Genomic DNA, 15384 nt, shown 5'->3' with positions numbered 1-15384 from the left:
TTATAACTAAAGTATTTTCTACTGAAGCCCAGCTCAACTTCAAATTAAAATTTTTTGGGGTTTTTCACATTGAATTTAGTGTTTTTATCCCCACCAGTTGTCATTTATTTCTGACAATAGTGACAGTATTTAACTGCCAGGCATGCACTAAAAGTATTTTCAAATGTGGTTCGGCACTGTGTATTCATGGATTCTGAGTCTGTGGATTCAGTCAGCCATGGATTGAAGATATTCAAGGGGAGAAAAGTTCTAGAAAGTTTCAGAAAGCAAAACTTGAATTTGCTGCACACTGGCAAGTATTTATATAAAATTTACATTGTACTAGGTAGAATAAATAATCTAGAGATGATTTAAAGTATGTGGGAGGATATGCATAGGTTATATGCAAATACTAGGCCATTTTATATAAGAGCATCTGTGGATTTTGGTATTTGTGGGGTTCCTGAAACCAGTTCCCCACAGATGCTGAGGGACAACTGAATCAGTCATTTCTTTCGAATACCAATATTGGGAAGCCCTTATTAATTAACCAGTAATTCCAAGTCCCACGAAGTGGATGCTACCATTGTACTGCCCCTTTTTTTTTTTCTCGTGGTACGCGGGCCTCTCACTGTTGTGGCCTCTCCCGTTGCGGAGCACAGGCTCTGGACGCGCAGGCTCAGCGGCCATGGCTCACGGGCCCAGCCGCTCCGTGGCATGTGGGATCTTCCCAGACCGGGGCACGAACCCGTGTCCTCTGCATCGGCAGGCGGACTCTCAACCACTGCGCCACCAGGGAAGCCCTGTACTGTCTTTTTGAATGTTCCTGAACACTAAAAACTACTTTCTATCTATCCTGTTAACGTGTACTGCACTTAACTGGCAGTAGATTTTTATCCCTTGGACTAGGAGAGTGTTGAGTCAAAATAGGTGAGAAAAACCAAGGCTTTTAAGGGGGAAGGGCAGAACTCCTGAAGGAAGGAGAAAATGGTAAAAAGAAGGGATTTTTGTAGAGCCAGACCTGGTAGTATGGTTTTTGGGGCTCTGAGAAGAATTGTTTAGCCAAGTACTGTCTAATAGAACTATCTGTGGTGAAAGAAACTGTCCTGTATCTGTGCTGTCCAGTACCATAGCCAGTTGCTGGGATGGTATTCCAGCTAGTCCTGGGCTGTCTAGGTGGAAGCAAATGGGAGATTAATTTGTGCTCTGTGCATTTCCTCTGCTTATGATTCCGTCCCCATTCCCTGCAATTATTAGACCTCTGAGCTACTAAAGACAATGTTACTAAGTCTAAACTTTTCCTTCTTTTTGTGACCAAGAAAAATGAATTGTGACCTATATGATCACTGATGGTACCCAGCTTGGCTATCAGAGATCTGTAAACTAGATTTTTATCTAAAAGACCAAGCAGACCGGGCGGTGACATTTAGGCAGAAGAGGAGAAGACTTAGAAGCTCAAGAGTGGAGGCTCCTTCTGATGACTCAGAGCAAAGAGTCTCCAATGAAACAGATTTGCTGGAGGAGATGGGAGAGAACTTGATGAAAATTCTAAGACCAAGTCCTGACATTCTAGAGGACATTCCTGGATAATCAAAATAGGAGGGAACAGTGTGCCGTGAAGAAAGAGCCCCTGAAGGTGTAAAGTATGACTGAATTAAAATATTCAGTAGATGCCGTAGTAAGCAGGAGATACTGGGTACCTTAGAAGCCGAGTTAGTGAATTTGAAGATAAGTAGGATATGAATTCTCTTAGGATTCAGAAGAACAAAAAAAAAGGATAAAAATCATGAATTAAAAAGGCACGGAAGACAGTTGCAGAACATCTCTTACACTGTCCAGTATGGTAGCCATCAGCCAAAAGTGGCTACTAGACACTTGAAAAGCAGCAAGCCTGAATTGAGATGAGCTGCAAGTAGAGACCACACACCAGATTTTGAAGACTCAGTATGAAAAAAAAATAATGTAAAGTATCTCACCTGTAATTTTCTTTATAGATTACATTTTTATTTTAAATTTTTATTGGAGTATAGTTGATTTACAGCGTTGTGTTAGTTTCAGGTGTACAGCAAAGTGAATCAGTTATACAAATACATATATCCACTCTTTTTTAGATTACATTCTAAAACAGTATTTTTGGATATATTAGGATAAATATTAAAATTTCTACTTTTATTTTTTAATGTGGCTACCAGAAAATTTTAAATTGCCCGTGTGGCTTGAGTTCTATTTCTATGGGACAACACTTATCTAAGAGAAACACAATGGGATTTCCAGGAGGAGAGATCCAAGCAAACAGAAATGAAAAATAATAGGAGAAAATTTCACCCTGAGCTGAAGAAAGACTCACATCTTTAGATGAAAGATTTTTCACCAAGTGTCAGGCAAAACATTGAAAAAAAGAATGTATACGTAGACCTATCCTGGTGAAATTTGTAATTTCAAAGATAAAAATAAAACCTAAATCCCAGGTTATAAGGAAATAAAAGCAAATTAGGCTCAACATTTAATTTTTCTGTAACACTAAAGGCTAGAAGATAAAGAAAATGGTGGAAATGGATTGACACTTAGGAGGTCATGTGATGTTAAATTTCTCTGTTACGTCCATTGTACTGCCTACTCGTGGGGACAGAATACATTTTCAGAAACTCAATCTGAATTTCACCAACATTTCTAAAAAAAATTTACTTGGGCAAGCTACTTGAGCTGCCAACTTCAACACCCACTTTCCCACCCAAGTTTTAAGATAATGTAAAGGAGAAACAAATAAAAACAATGAATCTATTTAACTGTAAGTCTAAATAATAGCTGCTACTGTTGAGAAATATCATCTGGAAAGAATGGATTCTTGAAAAAGAATATAAATATTCTTAAAAAATTAATAGTAGCATGGAAGTAAATTCTGCATTGTTTTAGAGGGTCTGAAAAGGTAGGGGAGAAGGGAATGGAGAAGGAAAAAGTAAGTTCTTTCTTGTTCTTTTACGAATTGAACACTTACGGAGTACCTCTTGTGGGTATGGCCGGTGTTACTTGCAGTAAGACCGTCGTTCCAGGCAAGTTCTTGTCTTGTTCTAGAAGGAATTCATAGATGCTGTTTTATTCTTGGCACTGATAATCCATTTCATTTTTGGCATTGATACTCTTCTTCTGTTTTTTTTTTTTTACATCTTTATTGGAGTATAACTGCTTTACAATGGTGTGTTAGTTTCTGCTTTATAACAAAGTGAATCAGTTATACATATACATATGTTCCCATATCTCTTCCCTCTTGCGTCTCCCTCCCTTCCACCCTCCCTATCCCACCCCTCTAGGTGGTCACAAAGCACCGAGCTGATCTCCCTGTGCTATGTGCTGCTTCCCACTAGCTATCTATTTTATGTTTGGTAGTGTATATGGGGAGGGGGAAGGGTAAGCTGTGACAAAGCGAGAGAGTGGCATGGACATATATACGATACTCTTAACAAATATTTGTCAGTACCTGCATATGTACAGGGTGCTATCTAGGTGCTTATTTTATAAAAATAGATGGTACTCTCTGTTCTTGCAGAGTTTGTGTTCCAGTGTAAGGAGAGAGATAATAAACAAATAAATATATAAAATTCGGTGGTGATAAATGCAGTGGGAAAGATGTAGCAGGGTTTGGAAATGATGAGGTGGCAGCAGCAGTGGTTTAGAGATTGGCTGTTTGGGGAAGGCTGAGCAGAGACCTTAGGGAATTCAGGGAATAGTTCCCTCAGCTGGTGAAGAACATTCCAGATGGGGAAGACACATGCACCCCAATGTTCATTGCAGCACTATTTACAATAGCCAGGATATGGAAGCAACCTAGATGTCCACGAACAGAGGAATGGATAAAGAAGATGTGGTCCATATATACAATGGAATATTACTCAGCCATTAAAAGGAATGAAATTGGATCATTTGTAGAGACATGGTTGGACCTGGAGACTGTCATACAGAGTGAAGTAAGTCAGAAAGGGAAAAAGAAATGTCATATATTAACTCATATATGTGGAATCTGAATAAATTGGTATAGACGATCTTGTTTACAAAGTGGAAATAGAGATGCAGATGTAGAGAACAAACGTATGGATACCAAGGAGGAAAGGGTGGTGGTGAGATGAATTGGGAGATTGGGATTGATACTATGTATAAAATAAATAACTAATGAGAACCTACTGTATAGCACAGGGGACTCTACTAAGTGCTATGGTGACCTAAATAAGAAGGAAATCCGAAAAAGAGGGGATGTATGTATACGTATAGCTGATTCACTTTGCAGTACAGTATAACACAATATTGTAAAGCAACTATACTCCAATAAAAATAAGTCAAAAGAAAAAAAGAAAGGACTGGGGGTAGGTAAGTGATTGGCACGTTTCGAGAAGCAACGAGGAGGCGAGTGTAGCTGGAACTGAGCATGAGATACCGATGGGAGATGAGGTTAGTGAGGTAGCCAGAGGCCAGGCCATCCAGAACCTTGTTGTAAACCATGGTCAGAACTTGGGGCTTTAGTCTGAATGAGATGGGAAGCCATTGGAGGATTTGGAGCAGAGGAGTGCCTTGGTGTGGCCGATGTTTGGAAGGGATCACTTTGTTTCAAGGACAGGGGCAAGGTGGAATCAGACCAGTTTAGGGGGCTGTGGCAGTTCAGATGAGGGATGGTGGTGGTCACTTGGACCAGGTGTGTAGTGGTGGAAAGAGTGAAAAATGATTTTATTCTGGATACGAGTTCTTTTTTTTTTTCCACAGATAGATTTTGAAGAGTGTTGATAGATCTGCCAATTGCTATGATATTTGAAGGCAGACGTTAATAACCAAGTCTGGCCAATATAAATTCTAGTATTCAATATGAAAAGTGCTGAGGCATCAGCAAAGCAAATCCGAAATGAAATTTCAAGACAGGCACCAGACTGGCAAAAATGAAAAAGCCTTAACAGTCCTCAGTGTCGGTGAAAATACTGAGCAGAAGGAGGGCTCACATGTTGCTGAGGAATGTAAATGGGCGGAGCCGCTCTCGGAAACTGCTTGATCTCTGAAAGCTGAGCACGTCACTACCCTGTAACCCAGGGTCACAAGTGACACGTACAGGAATATATATTGCCAGCATGATTTGTAACAGCCCGAGATTTGAAACAACCCACGTGTCTATCAACAGCAGAATCGACAAAGTATGTCGCCTTCACACAGTGGAATGCTGAATAGCATTGCGAATGAGTTCATCCTTTCAGCACTGGGAAATACGCTGGGGTGAATCTCACAGTCATAGATAGTTTTCCTGGACATCAGTAGGACATTCCCTGGGCAAGACTGATCTATATATTCAGGAATGTCCTGGGGCTGTGATGGCTCTTGTTTAGAGGGTCAGCTCCCGCTTGATGCCAGAGGTGATGAGGGAGAGGCATACGTAGGTAGGAGTCATGGAAGGTCTGGAGATGAGGGCTGCCTTGAGGCACAGAGTCTGGGGAAGACAGAACAGAAGGCAGGGCTGGAGCTGAGAGGCTGCCCAAGTCCTCGTGCTTGGGACTCCTGTGGCTCTGATGGGATAGTATATTCTGCCACAGGAACTGGGCAGGTCTGGGCAGAAGGCACCAGTCACCTCGGGTGATGTGCCCAGCTCACCCCTGGCTCCATGCCTGTGGCCTGGTCCCCCTGGAAATTGCTGCGGCTGCGGCTGCGGCTACTGGGAGCATTTGGCCCAGCAGTTCTTGAGCTGAACCTGTCCCCGTGCTCACTCGGGTTGAGTTCTGTGGCCAGTGCTTTCTTCTCTTCAGAGACTGGGTACTCGGTGTTCTCAAAGTATTTCCCCAGCTCCTGTTGTTGTCCCTTATTAAACATTGCATTCCTGGGCTTCCCTGGTGGCGCAGTGGTTGAGAGTCTGCCTGCCGATGCAGGGGACACGGGTTCGTGCCCCGGTCCGGGAAGATCCCACATGCCGCGGAGCGGCTGGGCCCGTAAGCCGTGGCCACTGAGCCTGCGCGTCCGGAGCCTGGAGCCTGTGCTCTGCAATGGGAGAGGCCGCAACATTGAGAGGCCCGCGTACCGCAAACACACACACACACACACACACACACACACACACACACACACACACACAAAACAAAAATAACCCATTGCATTCCTGATGCTCCATTGAGAGGAGGAGGTGCGTGTTAATTCCTGAGGTCCTTGTGTACTCTGTTCTTTCACTTTTCCCTCTCTGGGTGTTTGCTGATGTTTTATTAATTTGAAATGAAACGGGAAAAATCATACTTAATTTAAAACAGCAAGTGTATATCTAACTACCTAGGAAACTTTTGAATTATGAATATACTATACTGTGAATTATTTTCTGTTGGATAATGACGAGTTTACAGAATAACTTGAAATTGTGTCAGGTGCTCCTTTGTGATGCCATCTTTTTTATTTATTCTGTTACTACTTAACGTTTTTTAGTTCTTGATTAATTCCTATGACCAATTGGCTGTAACAATTAAAAGAGCCACTAGAGGGCGCTCAAACACTGGAAACAAAGTTTTTCAAGTTAATTTTATTTTACAACTTCGGGAAGAAGTAGGCTTGGCAGGTATTTGGTACTGTGTTCATCTTTTCCCTGTTTTTTGGAGTTTCTGCTGCATGAAATGTGGTTCCAGTCCATTGGCAATTATTACCATTTGAGGTTAACGAAAGCCATGACAGCCTCTCCAGAAAAATGCAGTCATTTCAGGAGATTTGGACTCCTGGGAGGCCCTATGATGAGCCTTAGGTTCAGAACTCTTGAGACCAGCTTTCTGTAACACAGTTGTGTCTTCATACATAGTTTTTCAGTAAATCATTAATAAAATTTCAAGTGTGAGACGCGTTCTGATTTTTCCAGTAGGTTTACTACCAGCAGACAATAAAACTCATGGTTGAAGATCCTGTAGGCATTTTAAAGGCATAGAATCTCATTTTATTTAAGTAATTTATTTTTTAAATTTTATTTTATTTTTTATTGGAGTATAGTTGATATAGTGTGTCATTTTCAGGTGTACAGTAAAGTGATTCAGTTATGCATACATATATATTCTTTTTCAGATTCTTTTCCCTTATAGGTTATTACAAAACATTAATGGTTTCCTGTGCTATACAGTAGGTTCTTGTTGGTTATCTATTTTATATATGGTAGCGTATATATATGAATCCAAAACTCCTAATTTATCCTCCCTCTCTTTCCCCTTTGGTAACCATAAGTTTGTTTTCTATGTCTGTGGGTTTATTTCTGTTTTGTATATAAGTTGATTTGTATCATTTTTCTGTTTTTTAGATTCCACATATAAGCGATACCATATGACATTTGTCTTTGGCTTACTTCACTTAGTATGATAATCTCTAGGTCTTTCCATGTTGCTGCAAATGGCATGATTTCATTCTTTTTTATAAAATCTCATTTTTTTTGCGGTACGCGGGCCTCTCACCACTGTGGCCTCTGCCGCTGCGGAGCACAGGCTCCGGACGTGCAGGCTCAGCGGCCATGGCTCACGGGCCCAGCCGCTCCGCCGCATGTGGGATCTTCCCAGACCGGGGCACGAACCCGTGTCCCCTGCATCGGCAGGCGGACTCTCAACCACTGCGCCACCAGGGAAACCCAGAACCTCATTTTAAAGATAGATTTTATTCATTTTGTTTTATTATTTTTGGCTGTCTTGGGTCTTCGTTGCTTCAGGCGGGCTTTCTCTAGTTGCGGAGAGCGGGGGCTGCTCTTTGTTGCGGTGCGCAGGCTTCTCATTGCGGTGGCTTCTCTTGTTGCAGAGCACAGGCTCCAGGCGCGGGCTTCAGTAGTTGTGGCTCGCGGGCTTTAGAGCGCAGGCTCAGTAGTTGTGGTGCACGGGCTTAGTTGCTCCACGCCATGTGGGATCTTCCCGGACCAGGGCTCGAACCCATGTGCCCTGCATTGGCAGGCGGATTCTTAACCACTGCACCACCCGGGAGGCCCTAGGACCTCATTTTATTATTCATCACTGTAATCCACAGTGCCTAGCCAGCCAAGTAACGTGTATTTCTGGTATTCAGTCAGTGTTAAAGGATTTAATGAATGATTATAAGAATGGTGGGAAAGTGTGGCAGTATAATTTGTTACAGAGACAAGAAGAGATGGAGAAAAATCTATTTTACTATTCTTATGATACAGTTTAGGTCCTTTCCATCCTATTCTATCATCAATGGCTACAGAAAAGAGTTGGTCATGATCTCTTGTATATATTGAGTATTTAGAAGCATTTATTCAATTCTTCTTTGTCTTTTCTACAGAAAAATATTGCCAGCTGCTTAAACTTTTCTTCCTAGATATCACATTTACCACCCTGTTGTGATTTGTTGTGGTTCTTATGTGTAATAATTTATAGTAAATATTATATTATCCTACATATATGTAGTCTTAAGCATGCAGTGGATATATTTTATGAAATTAAATATAGAGCCTTAAAGTTTAGAACTGGAAGGGATATTAATAGACACTCTTGTTTGATCCCTTCATTAAACATTTTTATTATGGAAAATGTCAACATACATAAAAGTAGACTGAAATAATGAGCTATCAATTCCAACGATTATTAGAATTTTACCAATATTGTTCGTCTGTTGTCTTATCTCTCTCTCACTCACCCTCCCTATCCCATTCCTTCTCTCTGTTCTCTTCCCTCTGTCTTCTCCCTCTTCCTTTCCCTTCCCCTTGCTATAATTTTTTTTTTTTTGGCTGTGCCATGTGGTGTGCGGGATCTTATTTCCCCAATCAGGGATTGAACGTGTGCCCCCTGCAGTGGAACTGTGGAGTCCTAACCCCTGGGCTGGCAGGGAATTCTACCACCACCTTGCTATAGTATTTTTTAAAAAAATTCCAGACATCATATTATACTCTTAAATACTCTAGTACATATATCTAACAGAAAAGGTTTTTAAAAGATACAATCACAATACCATTATCACACCCAACAAAATCGACAGTGGTGTCTTAATATCATCTAATACCCAGTGTTCATGTTTTTATGATGGTCTTATACATGTCATTTTTGTGTGTGTGTGTGTGTGTGTGTGTGTGTCGCGTCTTAGTTGTGGCACTTGGGCTCTTTGTTGCGGCGCGTGGACTTCTCTCTAGTTGTGGCTCATGGGCTCCAGAGCGCGTGGGCTCAGTAGTTGCAGCACACAGGCTTAGTTGCCCCACGGCATGTGGGAGCTTAGTTCCCTGACCAGGGATTGAACTAGCGTCCCCTGCATTGGAAGGCAGATTCTTAACCACTGGACCACCAGGGAAGTCCCTCGTACCTGTCATTTTGTATGTTATCATTGAACCAGGATTGAAACAAATGCAGTGTATTGCATTTAGATAACGTTGACTCTTAAGTCCCTTAATTTCAAACATGTTCCTATTATTTTTTAGTGCCATGTATTTATCAAAGACAAATTGTCATTTGTTTTAGCCAAAGCTGCAATGTTGGAAACTTTATTCTGTCCTTTTGGTGCCGTGGTTCTCTCTCACCTGTATTTCCTATGAACTGCTAGTTAGGTGTAGAGCCTTGATTAGATTCAAGTTGCTTTATGGAGGAAGGGTAGGAATTCCCCCTGCCTGGTGCTGTGTATTTCCTGTTGCCTCATAGGGAGGTGTGTATAATAATGTCTGGTTGCCTCCTTGTTACTGGTGTTGTGATTGCTCACTGGCTTCAGGTGTGGTCAGCCCTGTGACTATGACCTTGCCCATCACTCTCATACTTAGTAGTTTTAACATCCATTGATGACCATTGCTTAGTTGCATTAGTCCTTTAGGGTTGCAAAAATGATAATTTTCTCGTTCTGTAATTCCTTTCTCATTTACAGCTGGGAGTTTTCCTTACATAAGAGCTTTCCCATATCAGCTAATTGGTTATCCTAAAATGTAGTTTGTTTAGAGAAGGCAGGATAAATGATTGTTGCCCTTTATAGACCAATATTCAGAATAATAAGTTGGTGCCTTAGTAGTCTTAATCTGTCCAATGAGATTTTCTTTATATTAAGAAATTATGGGTTTACATATGTATGTTTATTTCAGTCTGTTGCAGTCATTAGTCTTTTAGATGCTTAAGTTGTTCCATCTCAGGCCAATGGGAGATCGTTCTAGTTTGCTCCTCTCTACTTTCTATATGAGCCTACTACTGTGTCTGATACCTTCCTTGCTTTCTGTCAACAAGATTTCACTGTTCTTGGGAAAAGTCAGCCCTAGTTCTGAAGTCAATTCTGTAAGGAACCTTGTTTAATTTTAGCCGAAAATGGTGCTTCGAGAATGCAGTCTGGGTAGGGGTGCTCACTGCTGCTGGGATTGTCGTTTCTTTTAGAACTTTTCACGGGTGAGAGCTAGGAAATATTTCTTAAAGAGAAAAGTCACAGGTTCTTTCATACCTATACTTAAATGCAGTTCACATTTACAATTATGTTTTTTACCTTTTTATTCAAAATTTTAATTTCTCATAAACTGCAAGTCTTAGCTGCTAATGACATTAACATGCCTATTTTCTTTAACCTATAATTTAGATTAAATAGTTTAAAAATAATAACCATATTATTCCTAACAGTAAAACTACAAAGTGCTGTTTAAGATATTTTTGTTTTGTTTTGGTGTTTTTGGTCCTTGGGATACAATCCACTAGGTGATATATACCGTCAAAATACTGAGTTTTCAGGTCAATTCAAATAATTCTTCACTTTGTACTTCTGTCACCGGTATGATAAATAATTATATATATTTTTCAATTTGTATTACATATTTTGGCATTAGAGATTTAGGGATTGCTTTGTGCTTTCTTTTTGAGTCAAAGATGGTAATGCTTTTTTTTTTTACTGAAGAGTTACAAATATACAGAAATGTGTACAAAACATAAATTTCATGCTCACTGAATTGTCACAAAGTGAAAACCCAGGAAGCTGCCACTGGTAACATTGCCAGCTCACGCCCCGTCTCGATCGCTAGTCTCTCCCTTTGCTCTAAAGGTATCTACTACCATACCTTCTGGTACTATGATTATTTTGCCTGTTTTGAAATTTATTTAAATTGAATCATATGACGTATTCGTTGGTATCTGGCTTATTTTGTTACGTGTCATGTGTGAAATTCATCCTTGTTTTAGGTGTCTAGTTCCTTTACAGTATCACACCACTAGTGATGGACATTTGGGTTGTTTGCCATATTTGGCTATTATAAATAAATCTTGTAAAAACATTTTGATGCACTTATGTGAACTTTCTGTTAGATAAACCTAGGAGTTAGAATTGCTAGGTCATAGGGTATGTGTATGTTCAACTTTAGAGGGTAATCTAAACTGTCTTCCAAAACAGTTATATAAACTTAAAATCCTTTCACCAATGAAAGAGAATTTTCAGTGATTTGTATTCTCATTAATACTTGGTTTTGGTATAAAATCACATTAAATTAGTATCTACCAAGTTCTTTATTTTTAACATGAATGAGTATTGAATTGGTTATATCTATAGAGGTGATTGATGGGTTTTATTCCTATCTCTGTTAATAGGTGGATTATATCAGTGGCAACCCTAAAATTAAACCACCCTAGCATTTTTCAAAGTAACTCTACTTGAGTCATGATGTAGTAACATCTTTATAATGCACTGTTGGATTCTTTTTGCTAATATTTCTTCTGGATTTGTCTCCTCATTTTTTCCCCCATGACATTGAGTTCTTGAAAAGCCCAAGCCAGTTGTCTTGTAGAATGTTCCACATTTGTCTACTTGCTTTTTCTTAGTATCATGAAACTTGATTTTCTAGTCCCTACATTTCCTATAAACTGTAAGTTAGGTTTGGGGGCTTGATTAGATTCAGGTTAAAGTTTTTTTTTTTTGTAAGACTATATCATAGGTGATGTTGGGTGCTTCATATTTCGTCATATCAGGAAGCATATGGTGTTTGTACCCTATTAATTGTACTTACTTGGATCACGTGATTAAAGAGGTGATGCCATATGTCTCCATTGTGAAGTTACATCTTTTTCCTTTGCTTTCCTTTCCTTTGGGCTCTTGCTCTCTATTAAGCTGCACAATTGTACCGCTTCCTCCGCTCTGCCGGTGCCTTGCGTGCTGTAGCTTTTCATTACTGGAACAACTGCACATGGCAAGCTCAGTCACGGTCCTTATTTTCCACAGTCCTCATTTCCAACTTATAGCTTTTTTGAAGAACAAATGGTACTTGTTGCACTTTTGGGGATGTACATATTTTATGTACATAAATGAAATTGTTTTGGGGAATGTACATATTTTATGTACATAAATGAAATTGTTTTTACCTAGAGTTTTCCCCATGTAGCATTTATTATGCTTTTGTCTAATTATAAAATAACGTATGGTTTTCTTCTTTAAAAAATATTTCATTTATTTATTTATTTATTTATTTGTCTGAGCCGGGTCTTAGTTGTGGCACACGGGGGTCTTTACGTGCGGTATGATCTAGTTCCCTGACCAGGGATCAAACCCTGGCCCCCTGCTTTGGGAGCACGGAGTCTTAGCCACTGGACCACAAGGGAAATCTTTGGTTTCCTAATTATGACAAGTTAGCTACTTAGATTACCTGGAAATCCTCCCACAGCAAAATAAATATCTAGAAATGCAGGATAAAATGTAACAGAAAGATTTGTAAAATACTTAGATGCGCAAGAAAGGGAAATTCTCAAAAGTCAGAAATGGGGAGCTGAAATCTGAAATGGTAAGACTTTGAGGCTGTCTGAGGCAGGGTAGGGTGGTGGTTATTGCTGTTAATTTTGAGATCTGGTAGAACCTAAGAACAGTAGATGAGGCCTTAGTTTCCCCAGTGGCAGTTAGTTGGAACTAAGGCTCTTGAAGAGCTATCCCTGTAGTAAAAGGGGAATTTTGCAGGGAGAATAAAAAATGGAGCAATCCATTTATCTACACGGGGAGATAACAAGCAAGCTTGTTGATTTTATCTTCAGCTCTAGAAAGGTTAAAAAAAGTTTTCATATAAGTTTGTAATCACAGTGTTTTGAGTTCATTAATGTTTGGAGTATGCATTTATACTTCTTCCCAACTGAGAAATTAACATAAAAATCAGACCTGCGTTGGAGTTCTGGTTCTGGTAATGGTTGAGAAGCTTCTGCCAATAATGATAATGAATCTGGACAGAATATAAAAACGGAAGTAGGTAGAAGCTAGAGGGGGCATACAACTTGAAAGAAAGGAATCTGTGTGAGCTGTGTTTTTAACTGGCTTATCCTCAGGCAGGTGCTCTGAGTTCACACAGGGGAACAGAGTTCAAGTAGAACCCAACAGTCTTCCTGGATCAAGGAACTGAGTCCCACCACTTAACTTGGTGGGACTTGACCTCCAAACTCCATCTCCCCAGCACACTGAGCAACTGTTGAAATTTCTACTCCTCTTTGACCTCTCACTCACTGCTTTCTGCTGGGGTCCAGGGAGTTTCACTCAACGCACACACACAGCCTCCAAGTTGGCCAAGGACCTCAGAAACTTTTGGAAAATTTTCCACAATTATCCCATCAAAAGTTTTTTCTATCTCATTCTATATTTTATGTGTATGTTATGTTGTATGTACACATTGTATGTGTTTTTGCATTGTATGTGAAATAGGTAATGTTGATTTAAGGTGAAATGTGATTACTTAACGGATGCTCTCATAACCTGAAGAGTATCCAGTAAAAACGTAAACAAAGAGCTATAGCTAATTTGGTCAGTAGAAGAAATGAAATGCAATTCTAAATTAATACTCAATCAAAAATAAGTCGGGAAAGGAAGATTAAAGGGAGAAAGATCAAATGGGACAAATAGAAAGCAAATAGCAAGATGATAGACTTAAACCATACCACATTAATAATTACATTAAAGTTCAGTGGCCTAGGTACTTGAGCCAAAAGGCACAGATTGTCATACTGGATTAGAAAGAGAAGCCTAGCTATATGCAGTTACATAAGCCGTACTTTAAACATGAAGATAGACTAACAACACGGAAAAAGTTATACCATGGAAACACTGATAACAAGAAAGCTGCATGGCTATGTTAATAACAAAGTATATAGTAAGGGAGTTACACTAGAGATAAAGATGGGTGTTTCATAATGAGAGTTTCAATTTATAAGAAAACATTAACAATCCTGAATTTGTAGGCACCAACCAAGAGCACTTTAAAATAAATGAAGGGAAAATTGACAGAACTAAAAGAAGTAGACAAACCTGTTATTATTGTTGGGTAATTTTTAAACAAGCAAGACAAAGTCAGAACACAGCAGATTTGAATGATATGAATGAAATTGAAATAATTGACATTTATAGAATACTAATTTGAACAACTGTAAAATATTTACATTCATTTAAAATGCACACTGAATATTCACTAAGACCATATTGTCAGCCATAAAATATATCTTAACAACAAAGGATTAAAATCATTTAGAATATATTCTCTGACGACGATGGAATTTAGAAGTTAATAAGAGGAAATCTAGAAAATCCCTGAAATATTCAGAAATTAAGCAAAATACTTTTAAGTAACTCATGTTTTTTTTTCCTCTTTTTTCATCAGTTGCATGATTTATTTATTTTTACTGAAGTATAGTTGATTGACACTGTTGTTTCAGGTGTACAGCACAGTGATTCAGTTATACATAATATATATCTATTCTTTGTCAGATTCTTTTCTCATAGGTTATTACAAAATATTGAGTATAGTTCCCTGTGCTGTACTGGTCCTTGATGGTTATCTATTTTATATGTAGGAGTGTATATATGCTAGTCCCAGACTCCTAAATTATCCCCCACCCCTTTCCCCTTTGGTAAGCATAAGTTTGTTTTCTATGTCTGTGAGTCTCTTTCTGTTTTGCAAATAAGTTCATTTGTATCTTTTTTTCAAAATTCCATGTATGAGCCATATCACATCTGTCTTTCACTTAGTCTGATCATCTCTAGGTCCATCTCTGGTGCTGCAAATGGCATTATTTCATTCTTTTTTCATGGCTGAGTAATATTCCATTGTATACACATTCCACATCTTCTTTATCCGTTCTTCTTCTGTTGATGGGCATTTAGGTAGTTTCCATGTCTTGGCTATTGTAAGCAGCACTGCAGTGAATTGTAATCGTGCTGCATGTGTCTTTTCGAATTAGTTTTCTCCAGATACACGCCCAGGAGTGGGATTGCTGGATCACAGTGGTAACTCTAATTTTAGTTTTTCAAGGATCCTCCATACTCTCCTCCATGGTGGCTGTTCCAGTTTACATTCCCACCAACAGTAACTCATGTGTGAATGAAAAACTCTGAAGAGGGAGGGTTTAGGTAAATTTTAAACTGAATGATAATGGCCACCTACCATGTCAAGAGTTTTGTGATGCTGTTGAAGTGGGAGTGAGAGGGAAATAGTCCACAGCTTTAAATGCTCAGAGTAGAGCA

The 15384-nt window shown here is 39.3% G+C and overlaps 1 protein-coding gene across 7 annotated transcripts in view; it reads left to right on the top strand.

Moving 5' to 3' along the window:
- Positions 1-15384, top strand: part of ULK4 (unc-51 like kinase 4) — a 530371-nt gene that overhangs the window by 55923 nt on the left and 459064 nt on the right. The gene's annotated exons all lie outside the window — the stretch shown is intronic.

Source organism: Phocoena sinus, chromosome 11 (genome assembly GCF_008692025.1).
Source record: "Phocoena sinus isolate mPhoSin1 chromosome 11, mPhoSin1.pri, whole genome shotgun sequence".
In the NCBI taxonomy this organism is placed as follows: domain Eukaryota; kingdom Metazoa; phylum Chordata; class Mammalia; order Artiodactyla; family Phocoenidae; genus Phocoena; species Phocoena sinus.
This window is presented reverse-complemented; position numbering and strand designations above follow the sequence as displayed.